The sequence below is a fragment of the Balaenoptera physalus genome (assembly GCF_965194825.1).
Source record: "Balaenoptera physalus genome assembly, chromosome: 14".
NCBI lineage: Eukaryota > Metazoa > Chordata > Mammalia > Artiodactyla > Balaenopteridae > Balaenoptera > Balaenoptera physalus.
This window is the reverse complement of record NC_138893.1, coordinates 9,248,170-9,263,565: the sequence shown is the minus strand read 5'-3', so window position 1 is coordinate 9,263,565 and position 15,396 is coordinate 9,248,170. Positions and strand designations below refer to the sequence as shown.

General features: G+C 42.7%; 1 long non-coding RNA gene across 1 annotated transcript; it reads left to right on the top strand.

Moving 5' to 3' along the window:
* The first annotated feature begins 737 nt into the window (after nucleotides 1–737).
* LOC309643158 lies at nucleotides 738–14,163 on the top strand. The gene is made up of 2 exons (XR_014253589.1): nucleotides 738–11,791; nucleotides 13,662–14,163. It is a non-coding gene; the product is annotated as an uncharacterized lncRNA (long non-coding RNA).
* Nucleotides 14,164–15,396: the final 1,233 nt, after the last annotated feature.

Below are 15,396 nucleotides of genomic sequence, written 5' to 3'. Positions count from 1 at the left end.
GTGCAGAATGGGGAGAAGAGAGGGGAGAGACATGGATATAATCCTCTCTCTCTGTCTCTCTCTCTGCTCTTGGATGCTCAGTGACCTTCGTTGGAGACACCACGGCCCCCCAGCCCATCCCCGCGTCAGCCAGGTACCCCTCCACGCTCAGGCCCCCAACCCTTGCCCTTCTCTTTTTCTCACACCCACACCCAATCCATCAGTATGTGCAGTTGCCTCTCTCAGCAAATGTACCCCATCGAGAAGCCCAGCTCCTTCTCATGCCCCTCTGCCTCCCTGGACCCATCTCCTGAGTCACGGCCACGGTCTCCTAATGGCACTTGTGCTCCCACTCTTGCCCCTGCATCCTGCGCTCTGCTTGGCGTTCACTACAAGCCTTGTGGCTCAAAACCCTTCCATGACTTCTCTCTTCCAGAATCAGGTCTAAACCCTGTGGGACCCGGCCCCTGGGTCTGTCCTCATCTCCCAGCGTGCTCTCAGCCCCAGCCTCCCTGGTCCTGCTCTCTCCTGCTGGAATGTTCTCCGCACAGAGGGTCTCGTGGCTCACTCCCCAGCGAGATTCAGGTCCCTGCTCAAATATCACCCCTTGGAGAGATGTTACTGGCCACCTCATAAAAGGGCAGCTCCTCTCTCCTCCACTCCATCACGGTCTAGCCTGCAGATTGGCTTTCTTCTAACACACGTCGCTACTTGAGTCCATGTCGGCTACTGTCTGTCTCCTATATTAGAGCATCAGCTCCGCGAGGGCAAGGATGGTGCTTTGTCCGCTGCTGTACCTTCCATACCTCGATCGTGTCCAGCACATGACCAGTGTCCAGTCAATGCATGTCGAATGGACATAAGAATGAATCACTGCACCGTGCGCTTCTCTTTTCCTCGGGTTTTGGGTCTGAACATCTGCATGTCACTCTCTTCCCTCCTGTGCCTCCGCACACTGCCTCCCACTTGGGGAGACCCAAATGCCCGGAAGAAAAGCAACTGTTGTCTTGTGTGCTCCTTCTGTGTGCCAGCCACTGAGAGCTGCCTTTTGGCCTGTTAGTAGTTACTAGGTAACTACCTGGGCAATGACCATGTCTACTGGCTGCCTTTATTAATATGAAGTGGGACTGGGTGATGGGGGCCTGTTTAGGGCAAGGTCTCTGTTAAGAGCTGGGATTCCCAGGGCTCTTGAAGACAGCGACCCATCTGTCAGTCAGGCTGTTCACTTTGGTGTCATATCTAAAAAACCATTCTGTTTCTTTACAATGAACGTTGCATCATCAAAGACTCAACTCCTCTACCTGAAAACGCCTTGGGCTAGTGCACTTCCCTCTTGGGAGGGATTTCTTCATCCCAGGTAGGAAGTGCACCGGGGCTCCCGGGTATGCCCAGATGAAAAGGGCAGCCTCCACGTCCTGCACATCCCCAGCTCACGCTTCACTAGCCCTTCACAGCTCTGCCCACTTCAATTTCAGCCCTGACAGCTTTTCACTTACAGTTCAGTCCCCCGCCTGAGCGTCCAATGTGGCTGACAGACCAGGGCGTGCCTTTGTTTATTGGGGGTGTGGCAGCAGGTTCGCAGAGCTGATATTGACTTTAATTAGCACCCCTGCAGGCTGTGAAACTCCAAGACTTGAAGCTAGTGACACCAAAACAGTTTGAGAATCTTTGGAATCCATCCAGCCCATTCTCGAAACCACAAGAGGAGCCACTATGACCATCCCCCGGAGGGGGTTTCTAAAGTTGTTTTGTTGAAATAGTGACCTTGATGTTAAATGGTCCCACTTTACTTCTCCCACTGCCCCCAAGTCCTCTGATCATGAAGCATTTTGTGTATATGCTGTAGGATTTAAACTCAGAATACAACTTGGTAGGGTGGGACAAAAATAATTAAATGTCCATCCCAGCTTGAAGTTTAGTCTGATCTGATCATTTGGTTTTGCCCAGCGCCTCTTGACTAAAAATGCTCCGTCTCTCAGATATGTTTTCTGCCCCCTTCTCTCTCTACGATGGTATATGGAGCGGGTGAGGCTTAACGCACACCTCGTGTGGCGGGGGGATCGGGGTGCCTAGCGGTGCTCTGGTCTTTGGGGGTGATGTTTCTTGTCCATCTGGGAGCTGCTCACTTTGCTAGCATTTGCAGCTGAAACCTACAGCTGCATAACTTGTGAATTGGTCTCTCTCTGCCTGGTGAGGGTCCAGCCAGGACGTAGCCCTTCTGAAGTGTATATATGTCCATGCCACTCTTTCAATTCGTCCCAGCTTACCCTTCCCCCTCCCCGTGTCCTCAAGTCCATTCTCTACGTCTGCATCTTTATTACTCTCCTGCCCCTAGGTTCTTCAGAACCAGTTTTATTTTTTAGATTCCATATATATATTAGCATATGGTATTTGTTTTTCTCTTTCTGACTTACTTCACTCTGTATGACAGACTCTAGGTCCATCCACCTTGCTACAAATAACTCAATTTCGTTTCTTTTTATGGCTGAGTAGTATTCCATTGTATATATGTGCCACATCTTCTTTATCCATTCATCTGTTGATGGACATTTAGGTTGGTTCCATGTCCTGGCTATTGTAAATAGTGCTGCGATGAACATTGTGGTACATGTCTCTTTTTGAATTATGGTTTTCTCAGGGTATATGCCCAGTAGTGGGATTGCTGGGTCATATGGTAGTTCTGTTTTTAGTTTTTTTTAAGGAACCTCCATACTGTTCTCCATAGTGGTGGTATCAATTTACATCCCCACCAACAGTGCAGGAGGGTTCCCTTTTCTCCACACCCTCTCCAGCATTTATTGTTTGTAGATTTTTTTATGATGGCCATTCTGACAGGTGTGATGTGATACCTCATTGTAGTTTTGATTTGCGTTTCTGTAATGATTAGTGATGTTGAGCATACGTTCATGTGTTTGTTGACAATCTGTATATCTTCTTTGGAGAAATGTCTATTTAGATCTTCCACCCATTTTCGGATTGGGTTGTTTGTTTTTTTGATATTGAGCTGCATGAGCTGCTTGTAAATTTTGGAGATTAATCCTTTGTCAGTTGCTTCGTTTGCAAATATTTTCTCCCATTCTGTGGGTTCTCTTTTTGTCTTGTTTATGGTTTTCTTTGCTGTGCAAAAGCTTTTAAGTTTCATTAGGTCCCATTTGTTTATTTCTGTTTTTATTTCCATTTCTCTAGGAGGTGGGTCAAAAAGGATCTTGCTGAGATTTATGTCATTGAGTGTTCTGCCTATATTTTCCTCTAAGAGTTTGATAGTGTCTGGCCTTACATTTAGGTCTTTAATCCATTTTGAGTTTATTTTTGTGTATGGTGTTAGGGAGTGCTCTAACTTCATTTTTTTTCCATGTAGCTCTCCACTTTTCCCAGCACCACTTATTGAAGAGGCTGTCTTTTCTCCATTGTATACTCTTGCCTCCTTTATCAAAGATAGGGTGACCATATGTGCGTGGGTTTATCTCTGGGCTTTCTATCCTGTTCCATTGATCTATATTTCTGTTTTTGTGCCAGTACCATACTGTGTTGATGACTGTAGCTTTGTAGTATAGTCTGAAGTCAGGGAGCCTGATTCCTCCAGCTCCATTGTTCTTTCTCAAGATTGCTTTGGCTATTCGGGGTCTTTTCTGTTTCCATACAAATTGTGAAATTTTTTTGTTCTAGTTCTGTAAAAAATGCCATTGGTAGTTTGATAGGGGTTGCATTGAATCTGTATATTGCTTTGGGTAGTATAGTCATCTTCACAATGTTGATTCTTCCAATCCAAGAACACGGTATATCTCTGCATCTGTTTGTATCATCTTTAATTTCTTTCATCAGTGTCTTATAGTTTTCTGCATACAGGTCTTTTGTCTCCCTAGATAGGTTTATTCCTAGGTATTTTATTCTTTTGGTTGCAATGGTAAATGGGAGTGTTTCCTTAATTTCTGTTTCAGATTTTTCATCATTACTATATAGGAATGCAAGAGATTTCTGTGCCTTAATTTTGTATCCTGCTCCTTTACCAAATTCATTGATTAGCTCTAGTTTTCTGGTACCAAATTTAGAATTCTCTATGTATAGTATCATGTCATCTGCAAACAGTGACAGTTTTACTTCTTCTTTTCCATTTTGGATTCCTTTTATTTCTTTTTCTTCTCTGATTGCTGTGGCTAAAACTTCCAAAACTATGTTGAATAATAGTGGTGAGAGTGGGCAACCTTGTCTTGTTCCTGATCTTAGTGGAAATGGTTTCAGTTTTTCACCATTGAGGACGATGTTGGCTGTGGGTTTGTCATATATGACCTTTATTATGTTGAGGTAAGTTCCCTCTATGCCTACTTTCTGGAGAGTTTTTATCATAAATGGGTGTTGAATTTTGTCAAAAGCTTTTTCTGCATCTATTGAGATGATCATATAGTTTTTATCCTTTGATTTGTTAATATGGTGTATCACATTGATTGATTTGCATATATTGAAGAATCCTTGCATTCCTGGGATAAACCCCACTTGATCATGGTGTATGATCCTTTAATGTGCTGTTGGATTCTGTTTGCTAGTATTTTGTTGAGGATTTTTGCATCTATGTTCATCAGTGATATTGGCCTGTAGTTTCTTTCTTTGTGACATCTTTGTCTGGTTTTGGTATTAGGCTGATGGTGGCCTTGTAGAATGAGTTTGGGAGTGTTCCTCCCTCTGCTATATTTTGGAAGAGTTTGAGAAGGATAGGTGTTTACTCTCCTCTAAATATTTGATAGAATTCACCTGTGAAGCCATCTGGTCCTGGGCTTTTGTTTGTTGGAAGATTTTTAATCACAGTTTCAATTTCAGTGCTTGTGATTGGTCTGTTTATATTTTCTATTTCTTCCTGGTTCAGTCTCAGAAGGTTGGGTTTTTCTAAGAATTTGTCCATTTCTTCCAGGTTGTCCATTTTATTGGCATATAGTTGCTAGTAGTAAATTCTCATGATCCTTTGTATTTCTGCAGTGTCAGTTGTTACTTCTCCTTTTTCATTTCTAATTCTTTGATTTGAGTCTTCTCCCTTTTTTTCTTGATGAGTCTGGCTAATGGTTTATCAATTTTGTTTATCTTCTCAAAGAACCAGCTTTTAGTTTTATTGATCTTTGCTATCGTTTCCTTCATTTCTTTTTCATTTATTTCTGATCTGATCTTTATGATTTCTTTCCTTCTGCTAACTTTGGGGTTTTTTGTCCTTCTTTCTCTAATTGCTTTAATTGTAAGGTTAGGTTGTTTATTTCAGATTATTCTTGTTTCTTGAGGTAGGATTATATTGCTATAAACTTCCCTCTTAGAACTGCTTTTGGTGCATCCCATATGTTTTGGGCTGTCGTGTTTTCATTGTCATTTGTTTCTAGGTAATTTTTGATTTCCTCTTTGATTTCTTCAGTGATCTCTTGGTTATTTAATAGCATATTGTTTAGCCTCCATGTGTTTGTATTTTTTACAGTTTTTTTTCCTGTAACATATCTAGTCTCATAGCGTTGTGGTCAGAAAAGATACTTGATACGATTTCAATTTTCTTAAATTTACCAAGGCTTGATATGTGACCCAAGATATGATCTATCCTGGAGAATGTTCCATGAGCACTTGAGAAGAAAGTGTTGTTTTTGGATGGAATGTCCTATAAGTATCAGTTAAGTCCATCTTGTCTAATGTGTAATTTAAAGCTTGTGTTTCCTTATTTATTTTCATTTTGGATGATCTGTCCATTGGTGAAAGTGCGGTGTTAAAGTCCCCCACTATTATTGTGTTACTGTCGATTTCCCCTTTTATGGCTGTTAGCATTTGCCTTATGTATTGATTGAGGTGCTCCTATGCTGGGTGCATAAATATTTACAATGGTTATATCTTCTTGGATTGATCCCTTGATCATTATGTAGTGTCCTTCTTTGTCTCTTGTAATATAGTCTTTATTTTAAAGTCTATTTTGTCCGATATGAGAATTGCTACTCCAGCTTTCTTTTGATTTCCATTTGCATGGAATATCTTTTTCCATCCCCTCACTTTCAGTCTGTATGTGTCCCTAGGTCTGAAATGGGTCTCTTGTAAACAACATATATACAGGTCTTGTTTTTGTATCCATTCAGCCAGTCTGTGTCTTTTGGTTGGAGCATTTAATCCATTTATATTTAAGGTAATTATCAATATGCATGTTCCTATTTCCATTTTCTTAATTGTTGAGGGTTCATTATTGTAGGTCTTTTCCTTCTCTTGTGTTTCCTGCCTAGAGAAGTTCCTTTAGCATTTGTTGTAAAGCTGGTTTGGTGGTGCTGAATTCTCTTAACTTTTGCTTATCTGTAAAGGTTTAAATTTCTCCATCGAATCTGAATGAGATCCTCGCTGGGTAGACTAATCTTGGTTGTAGGTTTTTCTCTTTCATCACTCTAAATATGTCCTACCACTCCCTTCTGGCTTGCAGAGTTTCTGCTGAAAGATCAGCTGTTAACCTTATGGGGATTCCCTTGTATGTTATTTGTTGTTTTTCCCTTGCTGCTTTTAATATTTGTTCTTTGTATTTAATTTTTGATAGTTTGGTTAATATGTGTCTTGGCGTGTTTCTCCTTGGATTTATCCTGTATGGGACTCTCTGTGCTTCCTGGACTTGACTATTTCCTTTCCCATATTAGGGAGGTTTTCAACTATAATCTCTTCAAATACTTTCTCAGTCCCTTTTTTTTTTTCTCTTCTTCTTCTGGGACCCCTATAATTCAAACATTGATGTGTTTAATGCTGTCCCAGAGGTCTCTGAGACTGTCCTAAATTCTTTTCATTCTTTTTTCTTTATCTGCTCTGCGGTAGTTACTTCCACTATTTTACCTTCCAGGTTATTTATCCGTTCTTCTGCCTCAGTTATTCTGCTATTGATCCCTTCTAGAGAATTTTTAATTTCATTTACTGTGTTTTTCATCACTGTTTGCTTGCTCTTTAGTTCTTCTAGGTCCTTGTTAAACGTTTCTTGTATTTTCTCCATTCTATTTCCAATATTTTGGATCATCTTTACTATCATTACTCTGAATTCTTTTTCAGGTAGACTGTCTATTTCCTCTTCATTTGTTATGTCTGGTGGGTTTTTACCTTGCTCCTTCATCTGCTGCGTGTTTCTCTGTCTTCTCATTTTGCTTAACTTACTGTGTTTGGGGTCTCCTTTTCACAGGCACTGTCTTTGGTGTCTGCCCCCAGTGGGTAAGGTTGGTTCAGTGGGTCATGTAGGCTTCCTGGTGGAGGGGAATGGTGCCTGTGTTCTGGTGGATGAGGCTGGATCTTGTCTTACTGGTGGGCAGGACCGCTTCCAGTGGTGTGTTTTGGGGTGTCTGTGAACTTATTATGATTTTAGTCACCCTCTCTGCTAATGGATGGGGTTGTGTTCCTTTCTTGCTAGTTGTTTGGCATAGGGTGTCCAGCACTGTAGCTTGCTGGTCTTTGAGTGGAGCTGGGTCTTAGCATTGAGATGGAGATCTCTGGGAGAGCTGTCGCCGATTGATATTTCGTGGGACCAGGACGTGTCTGGTGGTCCAATGTCCTGAACTCAGCTCTCTCACCTCAGAGGTTCAGGCCTGACACATGGCTGGAGCACCAAGACCCTGTCAGCCACGTGGGCAGGTACTTGGGGATTTTCTTGCCTTTTGGGAAGTCTGAGGTCTTCTGCCAGCGTTCAGTAGGTGTTCTGTAGGAATTCTTCCACATGTAGATGTATTTGTGATGTATTTGTGGAAGAAGGTGATCTCCATGTCTTACTCCTCCGCCATCTTGAAGGTCCTCCGGGATGTTTATATTTACAAGGGAAATCTCCATTTGTAAGGTTGTACCAGGAAGGGGAGAATGACTCAATCATTGGAAACGCTTATCAATGGAGAAAACAGCAAGTTAAACCTGCATAACAACCATGCGCTTGTTTTCTGTGCTTTGCTTGATAACCTCCTGTAACTGGCCCCCCCCAACCCCCCCGCCAACATCTCCTTTTGTCTTTAGGTGGAGATGGTATTTAAGGTGGTGGCTTGGGCCATTTCGGGGAGCTATTCAGTTACATGTTACTAAGCTTCTGGTTTTCTTCTACTAATCTGTCTTTTATTATGGGGGCATCTCAGCCTAGAACCTAGAAGGTTAGAGGGAAAATTATTTTTCCTCCCCTACAATATACTTCACTTGAACTGAGGAAAGCCCAGCCAACATGTGCCCAAGGCCTGCTCACCTGACCATCCTGTGTGGCAGGTTTGCTTTGCTGTGGTGGCATCGAGGTTGGTCCAGGGAAGCCTCCTACTGGGCCTTTTTCCAGAGCCCCAAATGAGGAGAGGGGAATAGCATCCTTTTGTTCTTCTTCCCATTGCCCCTCAGAGTGGAAAGCAGGGATTTTCTTTTTCTCTTCCTTTGGGCACTGTATTAAGTTGCTAGGTCTGCTGTAACAAAGTACCACAAACCGAGTAGCCTAAAAACAGAATATTTATTGTCTCCCAATTCTGGAGGCCAGAAGTCTGAGATCAAGGTGTTGGCAGGAGTGGTTCCTTCTGAGGGCTGTGAAGGAAGGATCTGTCTCCAGCCTCTCTCTTGGCTTATAGATAACCATCTTCATGTTCATATGGCAGTCTCCCTGTATAGCTGTCTGTGTGCAAATTTCTCCCTATAAAAGGACACCTGTCGCATTAGAGTAGGGTCTACCGTATTACCTCATTTTAATTTGATTACTTCTGCAGTGTGTCAGTTTATGACATGTTCTGAGTCATAAACTGGGGTTTAAGGACTTCAAAATATACATTTGGAAGGGGGACACAGTTCAACTTCTAACTATTCCACTTCTACCATAGAGGAACACAAGTTGTAGGGTTATCCCCACCCCCTAGTTGTTACGGACAAATGGATTTGCCTTTTCTTCATTCGATGGATGACTCCATGACCCGAGTCATCCAGGCTTGATGGTTAATATTCCAGTGGAGGAGAGAAAGATATCTTAAAAATCCTCTATTAAAGCTGTAGCCTGGTTGCAACACTATTGCCTTAGTAGTTAATCCTACTTTACATGTGAAAAGCTGAATATTAAACTAAGTCTTTCTCTCTGTACTTTTTCTGTGACATTTTTAATCTTCCCCCAGACATCCCCTTCTTCCAGTTTGTGCCTGGATGCTCTGGACTGGCTGGGAGAAGGTCATGCAGTTAGGAAGGTAAGAAATCAAATATTACCAGGTTTTAAAATATTATCTCTACTGCAGTAAACTGTTGGGTGAAGGCAGTAGTCTTTGAAAAGAAGACAATCTTCTTGCTCTTTCATTTGCCAGGCTGATTTTATTTTTTATTTTTTTTTAAATTAATTAATTTATTTATTTATGGCTGTGTTGGGTCCCCGCCTCTGTGCGAGGGCTTTCTCCAGTTGCTGCAAGTGTGGGCCACTCCTCATCGCAGTGCGCGGACCCCTCACCATCGAGGCCCCTCCTGTTGCGGAGCACAGGCTCCAGACGCGCAGTCTCAGCAATTGTGGCCCACGGGCCCAGTTGCTCCTCGGCACGTGGGATCCTCCCAGACCAGGGCTCGAACCCGCGTCCCCTGCACCGGCAGGCAGACTCCCAACCACTGCGCCACCAGGGAAGCCCTGCCCGGCTGATTTTTAACCAAGTAGTTATTAAAACCCATAGATCTTGGTTTACAATGATATTAATTGAAGACAGAATCTGATATTCAGGTTGGAGAGAGAGAGATATGAAATCAGAAAAAAAGTGTAATTCAGGGGAGGAATTGATTGAGGAAGTTAAAGAAATAAGTTCAGCTTAAGACAAAACTTTAAAAGCAAATAGAGACCAAAGATGAGGTGGTTGGACATCTTGCGTTTTCTCCTCTGCCTCCCCTCCTTCCTCAGTTCTCTCTTCTTTCCCCACCCCTTCTCTCGCTTTAATTTTCCTTCTGCAGAGCCTGTCTTTAGGCCCTAGAACTGAGGATGGAAATGATTAGTACTTAGATGAACTACCTGTGAGTTAAAAGGGTTATTATGCATTGATGCAGAGAGCTAACTAAAATTTGCATTGCTTTTTGTTTCCATTTTTATTTAAAAAATACGGCACCATCAAAAGAAAACTTTTTTTTTTTTTCTGTTTTCTGTTTTGCTTTTTTGGCCTCGAGGCATGTGGGACTCTTAGCTCCCCGACCAGGGATCGAACCTGCACCCCCTGCATTGGAAGGTAAAGTCTTAACCACTGGACCACCAGGGAAGTCCCCAAAGAAAACTTTTGCTCATATTCTTACTACTTTAAAACAACTAATTCCATTTTTCTGTGACACCCTCTTGGCAAGTCCATATACAGAAATATTGCTGTGAAATTGTGCGCTTGGGCCACATACCAGCTATATCTTCTGATTATTTCACTGAACATTATATCACAAATATTTCCCATGTGATATCATAATAATCACAATTGACATCCCATAACATCATAACAAATCATAATCATTTAAAATATTTACGTCACAACACGCCGATTTCTTTTTTCCAAATTTTGAATTTTATTTTATTTATTTATTTTTATACAGCAGGTTCTTATTAGTTCTCTATTTTATGCATATTAGTGTATACATGTCAATCCCAATCTCCCAATTCATCCCACCACCACCACCACCCCCCACGCTGATTTATCTTAATTAACCATTTTTCTCTGTGGCAAATTCGACAGTATCTAGTTCTGCAGTTTAACAATAGGAACAATCATTGAGCATCTTGGCTCTTTTTTCCCATTGAGTTGGTGGCCTTAGGGCACATTCCTTGCAGTGGAGTTTCAGGGTCAATGATTATAAACACTTCCTTGGCTTTTGATATGTATTTATAGCATGTATTTAATTGTAAAATGAATGCTGAATTTTCCAAACAAACTGCCACACAAATAAAATTGTATCACATTGCTGGTTTTAAAATATAAACTGGCTATTTTGTATTACATTCATAATATGGAAATGTATACTTCTGTGTACAGATATGCCAAATTTATCAGTCTTCTTATGAAGAGTGTATTCTCAGCGTTGGGGAGCTATAATATTATGCATGAGGGCAGGATTTCTGTTCCCCCTCTGTCCCCTTGCAGCCTGCTGAGTACACTAGTAACTGCATCTAGCTGGGTTCTGGCTGCATGACATGGAGCAGGGGAGGAGAGGTGATGTCTCAAGTGCACTAATGTCTTTTTTCAGAATATTCCTGTAGGCGGAAGGAGTAGGAAGTGTTGTCAAGGCCTGAGAAACAGGACCCAGCTGCTTCTCAGAGCTCTGTAAGGAGCGGGGAGGTTGCCTTGTGGGCTGCTGTCTTTCCTCTTTCAGGTGAAGCCACAGTTTAAATATCTCGCTAATGGAGTTCTCTGGAGGAGCAGAGATTTGATTTCCTCACTGTAGTCCTCTGCCAACTCTCAAATACTTTTAACAGCTGGCAGGGCTGCCACCGAATATGTCCAGAGATGGATTTAAAGGAGAAGGAAAATGGAAATGGCTCTTCCTTGCCTGCCTTCTTTCCTTTCTTTTTTATCTTTCTCTTTCCTTTTTGAAGCATTAAAAAATTCAGAACATTTTCCTTTCAAGGAAGAGTCAACTTTAAGCAGCATGCTTCAGAACAAGACGTGTAGCTTTACAAGGAGCAACGGGAAAGGTCCAGGTTCCAGGCCCCTCCCCAGAGCTGCATGCTGGCAGCTACCCCCCATCCCTGCCCCCCAGCCTTTACCAGCTAAGATTCACTAACCTGGAAGCCGGCACAGGAGCCAGTGAGCCATAGAGAGAGGGGCTTGGACTCACAAGACGACACCTGCTTTCTAACCAGCTGTGGAAGGAAAATACTATTGTTCATCTTGAAGTGGTAGGTGATGAGGCTGGGCTTGGCTCTGTTAAAGAAGTGACCATGTCTTTTTTTTTTTTTTTTTCCATTATGGTTTATCACAGGATATTGAATATAATTCCCTGTGCTCTACAGTAGGACATTGTTGTTTATCCATTCAATATATACTAGTTTGCATCTGCTAATCCCAAACTCCCAATCCATCCTTCCTTTTTCCCCGCTCCATCTTGGCAACCACAAATCTGTTCTCTATGTCTGTAGGTCTGTTTCTGTTTCATAGGTAAGTTCATTTGTGTCCTAATTTAGATTCCACATATAAGTGATAGCGTACGGTATTTGTCTTTCTCTTTCTGACTTACTTCACTTAGTATGATAATCTCTAGGTTCACCCATGTTGCTGCAAATGGCATTGTTTCATTCTTTTTTATGGCTGAGTAATATTCCATTGTGTATATATACCACATCTTCTTTATTCGTTCATCTGTCGATGGACATTTAAGTTGTTCCCATGTCTTGGCTATTGTAAATAGTGCAGCTATGAACATAGTGGTGCATGTATCTTTTTGAATTATAGTTTTATCCAGATATATGCCCAGAGGTGGCATTGCTAGATCATATGGCAACTCTATTTTTAGTTTTTTAAGGAACCTCTATACTGTTTTCCATAGTGGCTGCACCAACTTACATTACCACCAACAGTGTAGGAGGGTTCCCTTTTCTCCACATGCCCTCCAGCATTTGTTATTTGTAGACTTTTTAATGATGGCTATTCTGACCGGGGTGAGGTGGTACCTCATTGTAGTTTTGATTTGCATTTCTCTAATAATTAGTGATGATGAGCATCTTTTCATGTGCCTATTGGCCATCTGTATGTCTTCCTTGGAGAAATGGAAATGACCATGTCTTCCTCCAGAAATGGCTCCAGATTAGATGGGCATGGCTCTATCCCCCATGCAGACTATAAACCACGTTGAATGAGGCTTAGAACAGTGCACATAGGAAGCCCTGGATAAAAATGTAGCACAACGGAATCCTATTCAACAATATAAATAAAGAACTACTGATACATGCTTACATGGATAAACCTCCAAAACATTATGCTAAGAGGAAAAAAAGCCAGACACAAAAAACCATGTGTTATATGATACCATTTATATAAAATTTCCAAAAAAGGAAAAAAAAAATACAGAGATAGGAAGTAGATCAGTGATTCCCTCAGGCTGGAGGCAATTGAAGATTGAACACAAACGCTATGGCAGAACTTGTTCAAGTGATGGGAAAGTTCTAGAACTCGACAGCAGTGATGTTGTACAACTCTGCACACTTACTAAAAATAACTGTATTGTGCACTTATAATGAATGTCTTTTTATGGAATGTAAACTATACTTCAGTAAAGCTATTACAAATGATACCTAAAAACAAATAAAATTCTCAAAGAAATAAAGGGAAGGTGTCACATCCCTAAAGCTGGTGATTATGAAATAAGAACGTGTAGCTTTCAAAAAAAGACTATTTGGACATCTTGAAAACAGAAAATACAATTTTGCAAAAGCAACAGATTCTTCATTGGCAACGCTGGAAGTCAGGACATGAGGGAGGAATATCTTTAAGGTGCCATGGGAAAAAGTGTAAACTGTACTTCTATATCTAGCCAAATAATCATTCAAAAGTGGGAGCAAAATAAAGGCATTTTAAGTTCCATGAAGTGTTTAAGAAGTTACCACCCATAGATTCCACCGAAAAACTACAAGAGGTTGTGTTCCCGTTAGAAGATGCTAGAATGCAGTGGCAAGAAGGGTCATACAAGAGGTAACAATGAGAAAAAGTAAGTAAAATGTATCCTTGCTTCAAAAACAGCCATTTATTAGAAATATGGACCTAAATTTGCAGATAATATTGAGGCAGAAGACAGATGAGCCCCCAGGGCAAACGGTTTGAGTTCGTTCCTTGTGGACCAATACTCCGAGAAGAGAATAACAGGACAATTGAGAGAGGAGGCTGGGCCCTGCCCAGATAGAAGATAAGAGACCACATATTCCTCATTCTTGAAGTCAGGAGACCTCCCTGACCACACATGCGCAGAAAGCCTCGTTGGAGGTCAAAAGGGGAGTGACACTAAGTGGCTAAGTCTACCCACAGGCCTCTTCGGTAGAATCCACCTTGGCTAAGACACGCGCGTGCACACATGGGAAAATCCTGAGATACACCAAATATGGACTCTGAATCAGACAAATCAAAATGATTGGTCAAAGGAAACATGGAAGAAATGCCCCATATAAGGGATTTAAACTGCCACGAGGGTGCGACCGTCTCTCTGAGCCCGCCTGTGTGTCTATCCACACATACTATACTCTTTTTTGACTCCTAATAAATACTTTACTTGTTTCACTACTTTCCGTCTTTGTGGGAATTCTTTTTCTGCAACAGGGCCAGGGTCTTGTCACTGACCACTGGTCTAGTGGCCAGGATTCAGTGCTCTCACCGCCGCGACCCGACCTCAATCACTGGCCAGGAACCGAAACCCTGCTTCAAGCCACTGCAGGCCAAGGCCACCTGAGATCGTTATCAGTGTAAGATGTCGAGATGAAGGAAGTGGGGCTTGAAAGTCCCACCTTCAAGGGAGATAAAAAGTGTCTTATGAATCCTGGTGTATGCTGGGGGAACCTGTCGGACCACATGAAGTTACATTTTTGTAAACAAAAAATGTCCCAATATTGGCAGTTTCACTTGGTTCAACTGAATCAATACTGCTTTACTCTATAGATGAGAAGAATAGAAATAGAATGGATGACTTTCAAATCAATAGAGGGCGAAGTGGGGTATTTCACAGGGAAGGAAACAAAGATGTTTAAGTTGCTTTGGAAGGAGCCCTGGCCCAGCTGACTTCCAGGATTCACACTCTCGCTGGGACTCAGGCCTTTGGTGCCAAGAACCACCGCTCCCTGCCCCCCTCACAGTGGTCCACACGGACGCTGCAAGCCCCTCCCTTGGCGACCAGACATGTATGAGTGGTACAGACTGAGAAGCTGGTCACACACCCTAACCCCTGGGGGACCTCCAGGTTCCCTCCCCTCTGCTCTCCATGGGGCAGAAGCTCAGGGAATTCCCTGGTGGTCCAGTGGTTAGGCCTCTGTGCTTTCACTGCCGAGGGCCCGGCTTCCATCCCTGGTCTGGGAACTAAGATCCCACAGGCCACAGCGGCCAAGAAATAAAATAAAATAAAATTTTAAAAAAGGGGGGCAGAAGCTCAAATCTGCGGGAGGGGTAAAATGGAACCTTTGGTTACAAAGCACCCCCGCTCCCTTCCCCCACCCCATACAAAGGGGTGGAGCTTCTTGTGGCAGGAGCCGAGGGATGGTCAGCCTCGTCCTGTGCTCTCAGGTGCTCTGAACAGGCAGGGACAGGTTCTGGTTTGGAAGGAGGTGGCCCTCCAGCCCCCTACCTCTCACAGGGCAAAGGGAGGTCAGGGTGTGGGCCCCGAGAGGAGGGGCCTGGGTGGGGGGTGCCGAGAAGGCTTCAGCTGGAGACCTAAAGGTGCCCAAGGGAGCCCGCCCCACGTGCATCAGCCAGGGTTCTGCAGAGGAACAGAACTGGTAGGACGGAGAGAGAGCTGACTTTAAGGAAC